General features: G+C 38.1%; 1 protein-coding gene across 2 annotated transcripts in view; it reads right to left on the bottom strand.

Moving 5' to 3' along the window:
• The window catches only part of LOC107718339 (rho-related BTB domain-containing protein 2-like), a 58,642-nt gene extending 43,050 nt beyond the window's left edge, over positions 1 to 15,592 (bottom strand). The window contains exons 1-2 of one of the 2 annotated variants that reach the window (XM_016525381.1): positions 14,892 to 15,592; positions 14,713 to 14,806 (exon numbers count right to left, since the gene is read on the bottom strand). The gene's annotated coding sequence lies outside the window, so the exon portion shown is untranslated. The remainder of the gene's footprint in view (positions 1 to 14,712; positions 14,807 to 14,891) is intronic. The other variant, XM_016525382.1, reaches the window with a different exon arrangement.
• Positions 15,593 to 15,910: the final 318 nt, after the last annotated feature.

The following is a 15,910-nucleotide window of genomic DNA, read 5'->3' as shown; positions in this document are numbered from 1 at the left end:
TGGCAATTAATTAAAATGGTGCTATACACAGTAAAATAAAATCCATTAAAATAGGGCACAATATACTGTATTAATATAAAGGCATTTTCTGTAATTCTTTTTTTTATATAGATGTTTCGCCTGTATTTTGAATTTTGCACGTCATTGCATTGTGTTTTAGGGTTAGTTGTAAATAAAACAAAGATTATTGGAGTATGTTTAACATGAGAATACTATTTTATTCTTTCTACTTCAAAATAGCATGTTTAATTCAATGCATTACTACCAGTGTAACAGTTATGTTCTTTTAGTTTCATTGTCACGGACTTTTAGTTTGTTTCTCATCACTTTCTTGTTTCCTATTAACTAAATAAATAACCGTTTTGTTGTCATCTTCGTCTTCATCTGCCTGAAATGTGACAACCAGTTCCTGAGAGAAAATTGCTTCAACGTAAATCCTACACCAAATTATGCAGAATTTTTAAAAACTTTATTAGATATTTAAAGTTTTAATATTTAAAAATATAAAAACTTCACTTTCACTGCTGATTCACACAGTGTGAATGCTGTGTCATGTTAATATGGCACTAAAACTAAAGTCAGCATGAAATGAAAATCTATTTTCTAAATGCATATTATAGATCTTATTGTGAACAATTCATCTGTGCATATGTTTCAATTACATTTTTAACTGGTCTTTCCGGAGAAAACATCAGACTTCTCTCTGGTGATGCGTATATGTTTGTGTATGTGTGTGGACTGTTTATTAATTATTTGGCAATGTCCGCTTTTGTTTATCATGTCAAAAAAACTATTGGAATCTTGAATCATTAAAAGCGGGGCAAAAGACAGGCAGAGGACAGGGGTATGATGGAGGTGTGCACAGAGGGGAGAATAGCTCCACAACACTGGGACAGGCCACACTGTCTTATCAATGCACAATTTCAAACTCTCCAAGTATGTTGACACTGTGAGTTCAGGCCAGCTGTCAGTGTGCAACATGTGACCTACTTACTGTTCTGATTTATGTACAGCACACTAGGTGTCAACTTTCATCCAAAGCATGTATAAAGTGTATTCTCATACAGTGGTAATATTTATATTATAGCGTTATAGCATTAATGTTGACATTTGCCTGTAGCATGAGCGTGTTATGGTATAGTAGTTAATAGAGTGTTAATCTGCAAAGCATCTGTAGTGTAATATTCATATTTTAGTAACTCAGTTATAGATTTAGTGTATATTGTGTTCATTTCAGAAACCTTGCACTTGTCCACTATCCTGAAATATATTCCCATCTCCTCAAATATGTTCTCATATCAGTCTTCCCACTGAAAAGAAACAGGTTCCTGAGAGCCTGGTCATCACACACAAGTGCACCTACAATAAACTAGAACTGGGAAACAATATTGACTTCATCTGAACACTTCAAAAATTCCAAGAATGACTTTTACTAGTAATAAAATAAATATTTTCACAAAGTGAGAGTTTCCTGAATTGCTGGTGCCAATAAATTGTGAATATGAGTTTACAGCCTGTATTGAATGCAATAAAATCACTGCGAAATAACTGCCCAAAACATAAAGCATGACCAGTGTGGCCCAATTAATCAACAAATGACTCATTAACTGTAGACTCGTTTGAGATTAGCAAAATCTGCGCAGAACCAATCACTGGTGACCACAGTGAGATGCATGCCGGTTAGAAATGTGTCCGAGTGATGGCGGACTTGCACTGATGTCGTGTGGATATTCCCAAACAGTGCAACAGTGCAATCTCTGTGTGGGATATTATTGTTGTCATATATTTAAAATATGTGTCTTTATCAAACTAAAAATGGCAACAAAGTATATAAGTATGAATCATGCAATATTCGCCTTTTATCTTGTACTGTAGATGTCTGATCCGCTATGAGAAATCATAACTGTCTCATCTGCATTTGCTTCACTCCTCCCCTCACTGCAGTCGTCTACACTTTTCTACTTTTAAGGCAAAGCTAAGTGCATCTCAAACGAGCCTTGTTTCTTTTTAATGAAACAAAAACATTCAACACGACCAGTGTAGCCTAATTCATTAACACACGACTCTCATAAGTTTGGCCTGGTTAATTAACTAATGATTCTAATGAGACGGTTCTTTTTGTTAAATAAAAAACATACATTGCAAACAGTGTGGCTCAATTATTAACAAACAACTCTAATGAGCCAGTTCTTTTTAGTGAATCAAAAGACATACAGTGTGACCAATGTGTCTTGATTCATTAACAAACAACTCTCATGAGCCAGTTCTTGACAAGTTAGCACTTTGAAAAAATCTGAAACACTGTATAATATGCAGCACCATCGCAGTAAGAATTTCTATCATTTGTAAGCATTTTAACCGAAACGTACCCTAAATTAATCAGAATTGAATAGCGAAATCTGTATCGATACCCAGCCCTACTACAAACACAAAGTGGAGGCCAGCACTCATTTGATATATTCAATGGCAAAACCACCTCCCAAACACAACTCCTCCACCCAATACTCTAGACTAGAGAATGCAGAGGTGCTGTTTTTTGTTTGACAGTAACTACACCCCTCCATCCTATTGCAAACAACAGACTTGAAGAAATGACAGAGGAGAGAGTAAGATGGCTTTGAGGAGGTTTTCCTGCATTCTTCAGTGACAACGCTGTTTTGATGAAGATGGAGTGAGCTTAGCCTTGCTCTATGCTTCACTCAAGTCTAACTCACCAGCCCTCATTAGGATGGGGTTATTAATAATACCTTCAAGTAAGCCACTGACAGACACTGCTCTAAATCTGCAATTGGTTAATATCTGTTTTGTTTTTTTTTCCAGTGGAAATTAGATGATTTATCTAACTTTAGATGATAAATGCTTTTACAACCATTCTGAGCTACTACAGGCCTTATGTGCTTATTCCATAACATGTAAGACATTGTGAGTCAGATGTGATTTTGATAAACGCAGCCTCGTGGTTCATGTCTTTACTATTACCATAACATCAAATCTTATAGTAGAAAAGGAAACAGACATGCTGCCCCTCTTAGCAGGATGTAACTCATGTTTTAAATGTGAACATCTTTAAGCAGAACCCACTCAAATGAAGAGGCTAATCTCATTAAGCCTTTACTCAGCTGTTCAATCATGGGGCAACACTGAGCTTCCTTCAAGAGAACCAAACTTCGGCTTGAATTAATTGAGTAATATAATTTTGTACATATAGGTTGAAATTTGAGATTATAATGACCGTTATGACTCGGGACACACAAAAAATGACACGGGACACACAAAACATAATGAAAGGCATATCAAGTCCACTTTTCAGGAGATGTGGACCCTTCCTTTTTTCCTTAAGCTTCATAACATGTCAGTGACATCATTACCAGTTGAATTTAAAGAACAGTGTGATTAGCCTCAAGTCAAATGACTGCTTTTCTGAAATAATGTTCATTTGAAGCTGCAGTCCGAAAAGCTGTAGTCATACAAAGACAAACCATTTTATTTTGTTTTTATCCACAGGTTTAAGGGGATTACGTTTAGGGAACAGACATTAAAATGTACTTTTTTGCAAATAATTAACCAAATGATTTATTCGTTTAGCCCATCAGTCACTGTTGTTATGTATGGAATGAAATTTCTCAGTGCTGTCTGATCATTTGTTCTAGTTCCAGTCAGACATCAGGATGAGACTATGCTGACCATCACACGTGTGTGTATAGATACACCTCAGGCTGTATTTGCCAAGAATATTTCATTGATTACTTCAAATGAATGAGATGGTGGAATATCTAATGGTAAAACTTTCCTCTGAATCCTTTGGATTGAATATGTTAAATTCATACAATTATTCGAAATAAAAGCAAAGTGAAGAAAAGTAGAAGTCATCATGTAATGCATCCTGCACAACTCAACCCCAAATAGCCTCACTAGCTTAACCAGTATATTCACCTTGGGCAACTAGATTAACTGTCATCAGCATGGGCTGTGCCGGATTGAACCTGCTAGTTTAATCCAAAACAATCAGCCATCTTGGAATATCATGCAAATCTTGTCAGTGGGGTGCAGTTAAGAAACTGTAACAACAATAAACATTAAAACAGGTTTTGTTTGGCACATGATTTTTTCAGGTGCATGTTGGTGTGCATAAAATATGAATACACAAGAAGTAATTATGTGGCACACCTAGTAGAACGCATCTAGTTTATATTAAGCAAATGGAAAACCAGTATAACGTGACATTAGAAAAATGTTGCAGAGTACAGGAGGATAGGCACATTTGATCAGCAAGTTAATTATATATGTTAACATTCCAAAACAAACATCTCTGAGGCACCACAGGACAAATTGAAACCTGGCTGTCCACCGCCGGGGGAATGAGGAAGTTATACAGCACTGCTGTTATTCTGCTGGGAGCTGAACCTGAAAACAAACCACTAAATATTAAAGGCCATTTTGCTGCTGTGATTTAGTTTCATAGTCTCACATTTTTCTCTGTCACTCCTCATTTCTCTCTCTCTGTTTTGGGCAAAGGGTTTTCAGAGAGAACAGGAAAGGATTTTGTTGAGATAGCTGGTAAATGTAAAGCCTTGGAATGTATTTCCATAGACTGTTTGAAACTGGGATAAGAGGAATAAATAAATAAAATTAGTTCCAGAAATATAAACATTGTTACCAAAAAGAACTATTGTGTACACAGAACACAATCAATGACAAAAGCTCATAGAATATGGAAACAAACACATGCACACACAACAAATTGACTGTCTGGCAACCTGCTGAATATTTAAAACAGCATCTCCGAAAAGCACTGGAAAAATCTATATTGATGTTATTTCTGTGCCTGTCACATTAGGCTCTTATTCTCCAACAGTAACCGATCACATGCCATTACCATCACAACATAGCAAAACTGCATAGAGTTTTAATTAAAAACTTTTTCAGCCTTTTATTTTTTTAATAAATAATGTTTACTGTGAAAATAAAACACTATAATCAATTGTTAGCTCTAGAACAAGCAGTACCACTGTCATTGGCATATGCTAATGTACTGATCACATAATGATTGTGAGAGACTGCGGTACAGTGGTACAGCGAGATGCCAGTACACACCCTGCCATGTGAATTTTAACAGACCCAACAATAAAACCTGCTCTTCTGACAAGACAAATTGGGTTAACAAATGTATACTTGCCAGGGGTCAAAAAAGTACAGAGACACTGTACCTGCATTAAATTACGTTATGTGTACTGCATAAAAAGCTTTACTCAAATTATACTTATACGTATATAACCAAAAATGTACTTGAGCGAAAGTAAAAAGTGTACGTTTACTTGTACTTGTAGTATTAAATATTAAGGTTTGGCTTTATAAACTGATTCATGCATTCAAATGACAGAGGAGACTTCATCATTAAAGTCAGTGTAGCCTGTAATAGACTTGTTAGTCATTTTTAGTAATTTTAGGCACATTTAACCTGGAATAGACTTTCTGCAGAATATGTACTTTTCAAGCCAAGGTCTAAATGAAATTAAAGGTATATTTTTCCCTCCTTGGAAATATAATTAAGTGTGCAGTTTCTGTGCCACTAGAAACATTAAAAATAATGATTGTTTGACTGTAAGCAGGTTTCCTGAACACTCCCCAATTACAATTATAGTAATGAAGTACAATTATTTTGAGTACCGTCCAGCCCAGTACCTGCAAATACAGTATGCAGCAGCACTTTTTGGACACTAAAGTCAAGGCAGACTTAAAAATATATATTGTTTTATCATTTAAAACAGACTTATTTTTGTGAAATGTAGTCTTGAAAAGTTTGTGTTGTATTATATTTATGCCACTATGTTTGCTATTGTTATATCATGCAATGACATCATACATTTGTATGTGCAGTATAGAGAAAACCTCATATGAAAGCAACCTGTTATGTCTTGGATGACAATACAGTGAGCTGCATTGTGTGCCACTGTACAAGGGACTCTTCTTGTCTTTTGTGCTTCATTATTGGAGGAATTACAGCAGCAGCAGCCAGTTTCGGGTTGTGGGTGTTCTGCACAAAATGCCACACCAGCCACTCCCAGCGGTTCAGGGTTTTCCTGATGACTCACTTTGTGTGTTTGGTGACTACTACTGTATATGCTTTTTATGGGATCACAGATCATGTTGGGTGTGCTATTTTGGAATGTGGCTTTCAGGCACTGCCAGGTCAACGGGTCAGGTTGCATTTGCATCTACTGTACAAAAAGGAAAAGATGTGAAAGTTATTTCATTTATATATTCTACACCGTGTGCATATGTGTGTCTTCCTGCATTTTGTAAATCAGAAACTATATAGTGACCTCATCACCAAATGTAAAATAAAGAATATATCACAAAATAGAGACGTCATGATAAGTGGGTTTTTAGTGATTAACCTCTCTCACACACAAACATTCATGCAGATGCAGTGCATACAGTACAATATACACAATGTGTACCATAGGCATGCTAAAAGGGCTTCTTAATACTCATTTAATGAATCCCACACCTACCCAAGCAAGCCTTATGAAAACATTTTTAAATGAGTTACAATGTTTTGCACTGCTTTTTGGGCTCAAGTTATGCGAGATATGTGAACTCAAATAGTCAAGGAAACATGGACATTTACTGTAGCCACAGTGTTGTGGTCCAAAAGCAACTGTTACATGACTTGATAAATATTCTGCACTGACTGGATCAGACTGGTGACCTACAGACCCTACGCAAGCCTCTTAATTTGAAAAGAAAAGTCAAAATGTTTAAAACTGTCTGTCTGTTCCTTAACATGTAAGCAGTGACACACACTCACAATTATTACATGCAATAGGCCTCATTTATATATGGGGGCATCAAATCTATGCTCACATGTTGCTTTTGTGCAGTTACTCTTTGCAAAGCACCTGGATTACACCTAGAAGTTGCACACACAATCTGTCATACTGAACAAGCAAATTACTACCCTCTTCACAAATCAGAGCCCAAAGCTCCTAAACCACATATAAACCATAGGCTGCACTAAAAGGATTATATTGATTATGCAAAACTAATGACGAGCTCTGCTGCTGACAGGCTTTTTGAATTTAATACATTTCTGGAACTACAACACTGCCATTATGAATGGTTACAATAAGTACATGGAAGTACTTCTGTAGAAGAGCAAGACACATGTACTGTATACCTATTTTTGATTTAAAAAAAGTATCCAATTAATCAAGAACTAAACAAGGGGCCATCTTCATGCATGAGTTATTCAATGATTCCCTCAACAATTTGTTCAAAAGCACTGATTCCAATGTCAAAACACTGCTCCATTGTTTTATTTAGAGATAATATATTATGTTTTAAGGAAAACAGTCAGACACAATGGTATAACGAGCACACTCGCACCTTAAAGATAGCAGCCTGGAAAATGGAGCGCAGCTGGAAGAAAACAAAACTAGGTATTTCGTATTGCATGGCGGGAAAGTACTTCTACTTATAGAAAAGCTCTAAAAACTGCTAGATCTGCCACAGTATCGCATCAGATAGTGCACTATATATCCCCTGAGGAACAATTCCACTCATTCTCTGCTATAGGACAGGAAGAATTGTATAAACTTGTCAAATCATCAAAACCTACTACATGTACAGTATGTTAGACCCTATTTCATCTAAGCTACTAAAAGAGGTGCTTCCAGAATTGTCATGGTTCAAATCTTACTTATCTGACCGTCATCAATTTGTAGTAGTAAATGATGAGATATCATATCGATCACAAGTACAGTATAGAGTGCCACAAGGCTCAGTACTAGGACCGTTGCTTTTCACACTTCTCATGTTACCCTTGGGAGATATCTTCAAGAAACATGGTGTTAGCTTTCACTGTTATGCTGATGATACTCAGCTCTATATTTATTCGCGACCCGATGAAACCTACAAATTTGCAAAATTGATCCTAGAGAATTAGTTAATTACAGACCGATCTCAAATCTCCCTTTTCTGTCAGAAATACTAGAAGAGGCAGTATCCTCTCAGCTTTGTTCCTTCTTAGAGAGAAATGGTATCTCTGAGGATTTCCAGTCAGGATTTAGACTCTATCATAGTACTGAGACTGCTCTCATCAGAGTTACAAATGACCTGCTCTTATCATCCGAACGTGGTTGTATTTCTCTATTAGTGCTACTGGATCTTAGTGCTGCATTTGACACTATCGACCACACCATTCTTTTGAGCAGACTACAAAATTATGTTGACATTAGTGGAATTGCATTGTCATGGTTCAAATCTTACTTATCTGACCGTCATCAATTTGTAGTAGTAAATGATGAGATATCATATCGATCACAAGTACAGTATAGAGTGCCACAAGGCTCAGTACTAGGACCGTTGCTTTTCACACTTCTCATGTTACCCTTGGGAGATATCTTCAAGAAACATGGTGTTAGCTTTCACTGTTATGCTGATGATACTCAGCTCTATATTTATTCGCGACCCGATGAAACCTACAAATTTGCAAAACTAACAGAATGCATAGTTGATATAAAAAACTGGATGACTAGTAATTTCCTACTGTTAAATTCTGAAAAAACAGATGTTTTAATTATTGGACCAAAAACCTCTGCATGTAATAACCTAAAACACTGTCTAACACTTGATGGCTGCTCTGTTAAAATCTTGCTAATTACTTATAAAGCCCTGAATGGATTAGCTCCTCAATACTTGAACGAGCTCATATTGCATTACAGTCCTTCACGTCTGCTGCGATCTCAAAACTCTGGCCATTTGATAATACCTAGAATATCAAAATCAAATGCGGGCAGCAGAACCTTTTCCTATTTAGCGTCCAAACTCTGGAACAATCTACCTAGCGTTGTTTGGGAGGCAGACACACTCTTTCAGTTTAAATCCAGATTAAAGACCCATCTCTTTAACTTGGCATACATATAACACACAATCATATTTCTATAATTCAAATCCGTTAAAGGGATAGTTCACGCAAAAATGAAAATTCTGTCATCATTTACTCACCATCCACTTGTTTCAAACCTGTATGAGTTTCGTTCTTCTGCTGAACTTAAAAGAAGACATAAAAAAGTTGCTAGTAACCACACAGTTGATGGTAGCCATTGACTTCCATAGTACCTTTTTGCATACTATGGAAGTCAATGGCTACCGTCAACTGTTTGGTTACCAACATTCTTCAAAACATCTTCTTTTGTGTTCAACAGCTGAAAGAAATATATACAGGTTTGGAACAACTTGAGGGTGAGTAAATGATGATAGAATTTTCATTTTAGGGTGAACTATCCCTTTAAAGCATTGTTAGGCTGCATTAATTAGGTCAACCGGGACCGGGAACACTTCCCATAACACCCGATGTACTCGCTACATCGTAAGAATGGCATCTACGCTAATATTAGTCTCTATATAGTGACCTCATCACCAAATGTAAAATAAAGAATATATCACAAAATAGAGATGTCATGATAAGTGGGTTTTTAGTGATTAACTCACACACACAAACATTCATGCAGATACAGTGCATACAGTACAATATACACAAGGCGTACCATAGGCATGCTAAAAATGCCTCTTAATACTCATTTAATGAATCCCACACCTACCCAAGCAAGCCTTATGAAAACATTTTTAAATGAGTCACAATGTTTTGCACTGCTTTTTGGGCTCAAGTTATGCGGGATATGTGAACTCAAATAGTCAAGGAAACATGGACATTTGCTGTAGCCACAGTGTTGTGATCCAAAAGCAACTGTTACATGACTTGATAAATATGCTGCACTGACTGGATCAGACTGGTGACCTACAGATCTGACAGAAGCCTCGTAATTTGAAAAGAAAAGTCGAAATGTTTAAAACTGTCTGTCTGTTCCTTAACATGTAAGCAGTGACACACACACTCACAATTATTACACGCAATAGGCCTCATTTAAATATGGGGGCATCAAATCTATGCTCACATGTTGCTTTTGTGCAGTTACTCTTTGCAAAGCACCTGGATTACACCTAGAAGTTGCACACACAATTTGTCATACTGAACAAGTAAAGACCCATCTCTTTAACTTGGCATACATAAAACACAATCATATTTCTATAATTCAAATCCGTTAAAAGATTGTTAGGCTGCATTAATTAGGTCAACCGGAACCGGGAACACTTCCCATAACACCCGATGTACAGTACTCGCTACATCGTAAGTATGGCATCTATGCTAATATTAGTCTCTTTCATTCTTATTCCAAGATCACTGTAGCCATACGGATCCAGTCTGTATCCAGATCAGATGGTGGATCAGCACCTAAAGACGACCTCTACTGCCCTGAATGTCAGCGGAGACCATGACAACTAGATGCGCCCCAGAAACAGATCCCCTGTGAAGACCTCATCACCTCGACGACCAGACGAGTCCTCTGCACCTGTGTTGCAGCCTGGAATTAAACCACGCCATGCTGGCTTCGCCAGGCCAGAGGAGAACTGGGCCCCTGACTGAGCCTGGTTTCTCCCAAGGTTTTTTCTCCATTTCTGTCACAGATGGAGTTTTGGTTCCTGGCCACTGTCACCTTTGGCTTGCTTAGTTGGGGACGCTTGACTGATTGACACTATTGGAAGAGAGCGGAACTGGATGATGACATCATCAATGAACTAACTTTAGCTGGAAAAATGACTCTGTTATTGTCTTCTTGCATTGTTGACAAACTATTTTCCTGTTTGACATTTTAAAGCTGCTTTGACACAACCAGTATTGTATAAAGCACTATAAATAAAGGTGACTTGACTTGACTTGACGTAATTTAATCAACCAGATACTCCCTATGCCAGGATCTGCCACTGCAGACACTGTATGTTACTTTTATTTTGATTGGCAGAATTTTTCTACAAATTTGTTTTAAATGTTACTACTCTTCTTTCAAATGTTCGCCATGATATGAAAAAGAAAAACAAAACTTGACACATAATCAACATCTGTCAACTGTTTTGTCAGAGCAACCAAACCTGCAGTACATTAACTGCAGCCTGACTAAATATGTAAAATTTGCATGCAACAAAATATGACTTGAAAAAAAAAATGCCTGCCACACAGATAACAGACCTTGGAATGTATTATTAAAAATGAGAGAATCACTTCATGCAGCACCCAAAAGTTATTCTTTTAAATTGTCTGTGATTGTATGAAAAAAAAGCTTTGCAAAATTCAAAACAATACTGTCAGATGAAAAACTTCAGACATCTAATTTCAGGAGGCGATGACTGTAGTGGCAAGCAGTCTTGGGTGACTGAGTTCATACTCCCCAAAAGTGTGTCAATAGTTGTGCAATATGCAACCCTATCTGCAGTCTCCATTGATGGAAGCAAACACACATGAACAGACTGAAGGAGACTAGGAGCTGGAGAGGGAATCTGGACTAGGGCAGAGAGGAGACAGGGTGAGGAAAGGCGTGGGGGAGGGGCAGTGTACCTTATCACTGGACAATTTCAGCATAACACCTGCCTGTCCTCACATCTGTCAGCACTGTCACTCATGTACTGCATGTGTCTGTATACAGGAAACATGCTAATGCCACTAAAAGTTTTACAACCAAAGCAGTGAGGTACAATTTTATCATTTTATAATATTTTTTAAATTATAACAAATAAACTTTATCAATTTAATTATTAATTTATTTTCTGGCAAGTGTGCATTATTATCGGTACTTCCATGTATGGCCAAAGGCTTCTGTATCACTCTGTTTGCTCAAACAGGGACAAGACAAAGAGTGACAAAGAGTACGAACCAAGTAAAAAAAAAAAGATAGAAAAGAGGCGAGAAGGGGTATAAGACTTTTAGCAAAGTTTCTCAATATCTAGTCTCAGCTTCAGGCACCATGTCCACGGACCACACAGTCTGTTCACTGAGAGTCTAATGCATATAACTCACAAAAATGGCAAGCACATGCCTAAAATCGCCTGTTCCAAATGGCTGGCACTACCCCTGAAAAGAAGGGCATACATGATTTTTATCAGTTAAGTTTTACTTGAGGCACTTACTAAGTAAACTTGATACATGAGCAGAATCTGATATTACACTTGTTTTCTGATATCTGCCAAATACATAAATAGAAAAACTGTGGCTGGTCACTGTACATGTCAGATGGTTGGTCTCTTTCTAAGTAAGTGGGCAGTTCTTTTCCAGAATAAGCTACAATAAGGACCAGACTTTTACCGTAAGTCAAAAGTCCGGCTATGTGAGACTATTCAAAAAGTTAACTTACTCACTGCATTACTAAAGTTTACAGTTGTCTCTCATTCTCACTCCCCTTTACAAACTCTCTTTTTGTATGCTGCCGAGATTCTTTTCACCACAACCCCTTGTGAGTCTTCCCAAGGATCTACTCTCTTCTTTCTCCTTCCGTTCCCTCTCCCACTCTTTTCTCTCGCTATTGGCCTGCTGTCCTGGCCTCAACTTTCTTTGCACACGGACTCTCCCCTTTCAAAAACAACTGCGAGAGCAGCCAAAAACACAGAGGGAGACAAAACACTGTACAATGACCGTGTCTCTAAACTGCATTGCTCCGGCACAGACCGACATCATGTGCTTTGGGGAAAAGATGCATGTTTGTTTTCCCCATGTTTGTATATGCATGTGTGCAGAGGTCAGCTGCTGACAGGCACCAAGAATGAACAGCACTTGTCTCTGTGTGATGTTATGTGTGTATTTAGCATACAGATTTCTTCTCATGTGTGCTGTGTGCATGCTTCACTCATCCTGCCTTGTGTTGTGACACGTCCCTCTATCTGCACAATGGAATTTCTACCTCTCTGTGTATTCCTACTGGAATCCGGATGGCGCTTTGCCCCGGTAGAGAAAGTGGAATGCGGAACGCCCCCTCTCCCCCTTCTTGTATCAGGCCATAGAGATCCCAAGACCAAGTTAAAGATGTTGTTCAATACACTCTTATATAGCTCCCAGCTGTGTGGAGCTGGCCAGATCCTTGGTGCTCGAGTGGCCTGGAATGTTTGGAGTGCAAGCATGCTGGAAAGCTCAAATCACCAACAACAATCTCTTGGAGATGGAGTAGAAAGAGAAAGAAGGAGAGAGAGTGAGAGAGAGACAAAGAGAGAGAGAGAAAGACAAGGCGGTGACATGTTTCAAAGTCTGCCTCACCCAAAAAACAGAGGTTTTAGTTCCATGACAGATAACAAATGGCTGGAAAAGCATGCAATTGTGTTCCTTAACTGTCTTCAACTGCTAGTAATTATGCATTTACTGTTCTCATTGTTTGTCAGGTTTGCATTGTTCAAATAACACAATCAGCCTTAAACCTATAGATATGAATCTGAGTTTAAACATTTGTCACGGCAAGTTCCATTAACTCATAGACATGCATCACAGCATAAAAAGTTATTGATTAATCCACAAATCAAAGTGAAATAACACAGAATGTCCTTCTGTAACTGGTCTTATTATTGAAATGTAAATACAGTTGATGGGTGTTTCGCACACAAACACTATTAACGTTTATCATGCATTTATTCTTGCTTTAGAATACTCTGATTAATTTTTAATACAATACAGCAGTAGGGTGTGGTGTGGATTATGACCAGACAGTCAGTGTTTACTCAGCTGTGCGAATTCCTCAAAATTTACGTGGAGAAATATGGAACCAATATGAGTTCATTACAAAGTGCCATGCACATCAATTATGAAGGGAAGGACTGAGTTTACTGTAACTGTAAACGTGCATTACGTGTTGCTGAAGCGCAGGAGTTTTCAATCTTAGCAGGGCCAGGATCTTTCAGCCAGACTCTTACCTAACCCATGGATTCATAGGATTAACAAAACTAAATTTTCTTTCATAATGATTAAAAACATTATCTAAAGTATAACATTTAACAGATTGTTGGAAAGTAAAAAATTAGATATAGTTGGGCTGTCATAATGTCATGACCCACTAAGGCCCCTTGAGTATCTTTAGGGATCCCTGGTTGAACATCCTGGGTGTAGTGGAATCCTGAACCCATATAATTTACACCAGTGACAGATTTGTTGTGCGTGTGTTTACAAAACAAACACTGGCTGTATCTCAAAACATACTGAGCTGCCTATATAGACAGCATTCGTGGGCATCATGTGCACCTGCAATATTTTTAACAAGAATGCACCTAATGAATGTGTTCTACAAAGGCATTTAAATAGGTTTTAAAACACAGCCAGAGCATGACAACAGATTAACAGTCCTCCTAGTGGACGGTAAGCCTACGAAGAAATTGCTAAAATTTTAAAAATAGTTTTTTTTTGTAAAAGGATGTTTTAATCGTTATGCTTACAGCATTTTGATTCTACTCATTAACATAATTTCTATTAAAAAATGTTTTCAGAATTTCAAATCTATTTTTTTTCAGTGAAGAACGACTGAGAGGGGTTGAAAAGGTGCAATGAACAGTAGGTTATAACTGCAATCACAAGTTGTCACTGGCACCACTTTGATTTTAAATTTAAGGCAACAATTAAACTGAATTTTTATTACTATTTTAGTATGTAGCAATGTTTCAAGGCGAACTAAGGTGAGCTTTAGTCTTGACAATTCTTTCTCGAAAAGAAGGAACTGCGTTTTAAAAACGGAGAAAAATTCAAACGAATGCACATATGGGCTAAAACAGTAAATCACACTAAATACAGACAATAAAACATTAAATAATATTTCAAACTTAAAGTTTCTTTAAAAAAACACTTACCTTTGATGTGATTTCGCCTCGTGAATCTTTCAGGTTACGCGCGTCAGTAAAGTGCTCACTGCCTTCTACTTACAAAACCATATGGTTTTGTGTCCTTCTTCCATAAAGATAAAAGAAAAGGGAGTTAGTCATTGAGCTGGGACAGCTCAAAACTCTTGGGAGGGACAGCAGATGAAGACCAATAGTTCTGAGATCCTGTAAAGACGGGCTTCGGTTCGGAGTCTCTTCCAAACAGAGCAGACGAAGTGTGCTCGCGTGGTGCTGATGCGAGTTTTCTGTCTCGCCCTTTTGCTTCTGTCACGCCTTTGAAAAGAGATTGGTACAATTATCTCTCTGCTTTGCCACAACTCTGAAGGAATGCAGTTCGGGATATCCAGATATAGCAACGTATACCACAAACCCCCCAAAAATGACCAAACAAAGCAGGTCTCTCAGCTGGTTTGGGGGTAAAATGAATCGCGCGAATCAAAAAGTCGCTGTGTGAATCATGTCAGACCATCAGCGCGATAACAGGGAATGTACCTTTTTATTATGCAGTCCGCAAATGTGTCCAAGTTGTCTATGGGCGGTCAAAAAAACTACACGCCTGCGATTCCTTTGTCTCCCCTAACCCATCCTCCCACCCTGTAACATGTGAGCTGCCCCTGTCTGTCACAGTCGCGTGCTCACCCTATCGCCTCGAGTCGCCTTTTGCCCCTAATGCCCGCTCTGGCTGCTGTCGTATGCTGTCCACTTGCTGTCCTGTCAAGTCCACTGACGAACGCCAGCGCCTATTAACAGCGTGACGACACTGACACTGACACTACAGCGCCACTCCCATCCATTCATAAAGTAGAGCGCGAGCGATTCTGCCTACAGCTCGCGCTAGAGCGCGCGGACAGTCCACGGCGCGTGTTGGGTCAGAAGGCTGAAATTTCGCTCATAGGTTGAAATTGCGCAAATGATGGAGTGGGACGTGTGTGCAAACGGTTGTGTTTGCTAACACGGCCACTAGTGTGTTCTAAACATAGATGAATGTTGAAATTTAGCTATGAGCTAATGTGGGTTCACAATACTGTGATTAAGTAAATGCTATAACACACATAAGGTAAACATTGCCGTCGATGAATTTATTTCCATGTAATCAGTGACTTTCTCTTAAGGAATACATGACAGTAAATATTTACAGTGCCAGAACAAAATAAATTAAAGGAATGTA

Source organism: Sinocyclocheilus rhinocerous, unplaced genomic scaffold (assembly GCF_001515625.1).
Source record: "Sinocyclocheilus rhinocerous isolate Xijiao unplaced genomic scaffold, SAMN03320098_v1.1 scaffold1565, whole genome shotgun sequence".
Classification (NCBI taxonomy): domain Eukaryota; kingdom Metazoa; phylum Chordata; class Actinopteri; order Cypriniformes; family Cyprinidae; genus Sinocyclocheilus; species Sinocyclocheilus rhinocerous.
Note: the sequence above shows the minus strand (reverse complement) of the source record. Positions and strands in the feature narration are given on the sequence as shown.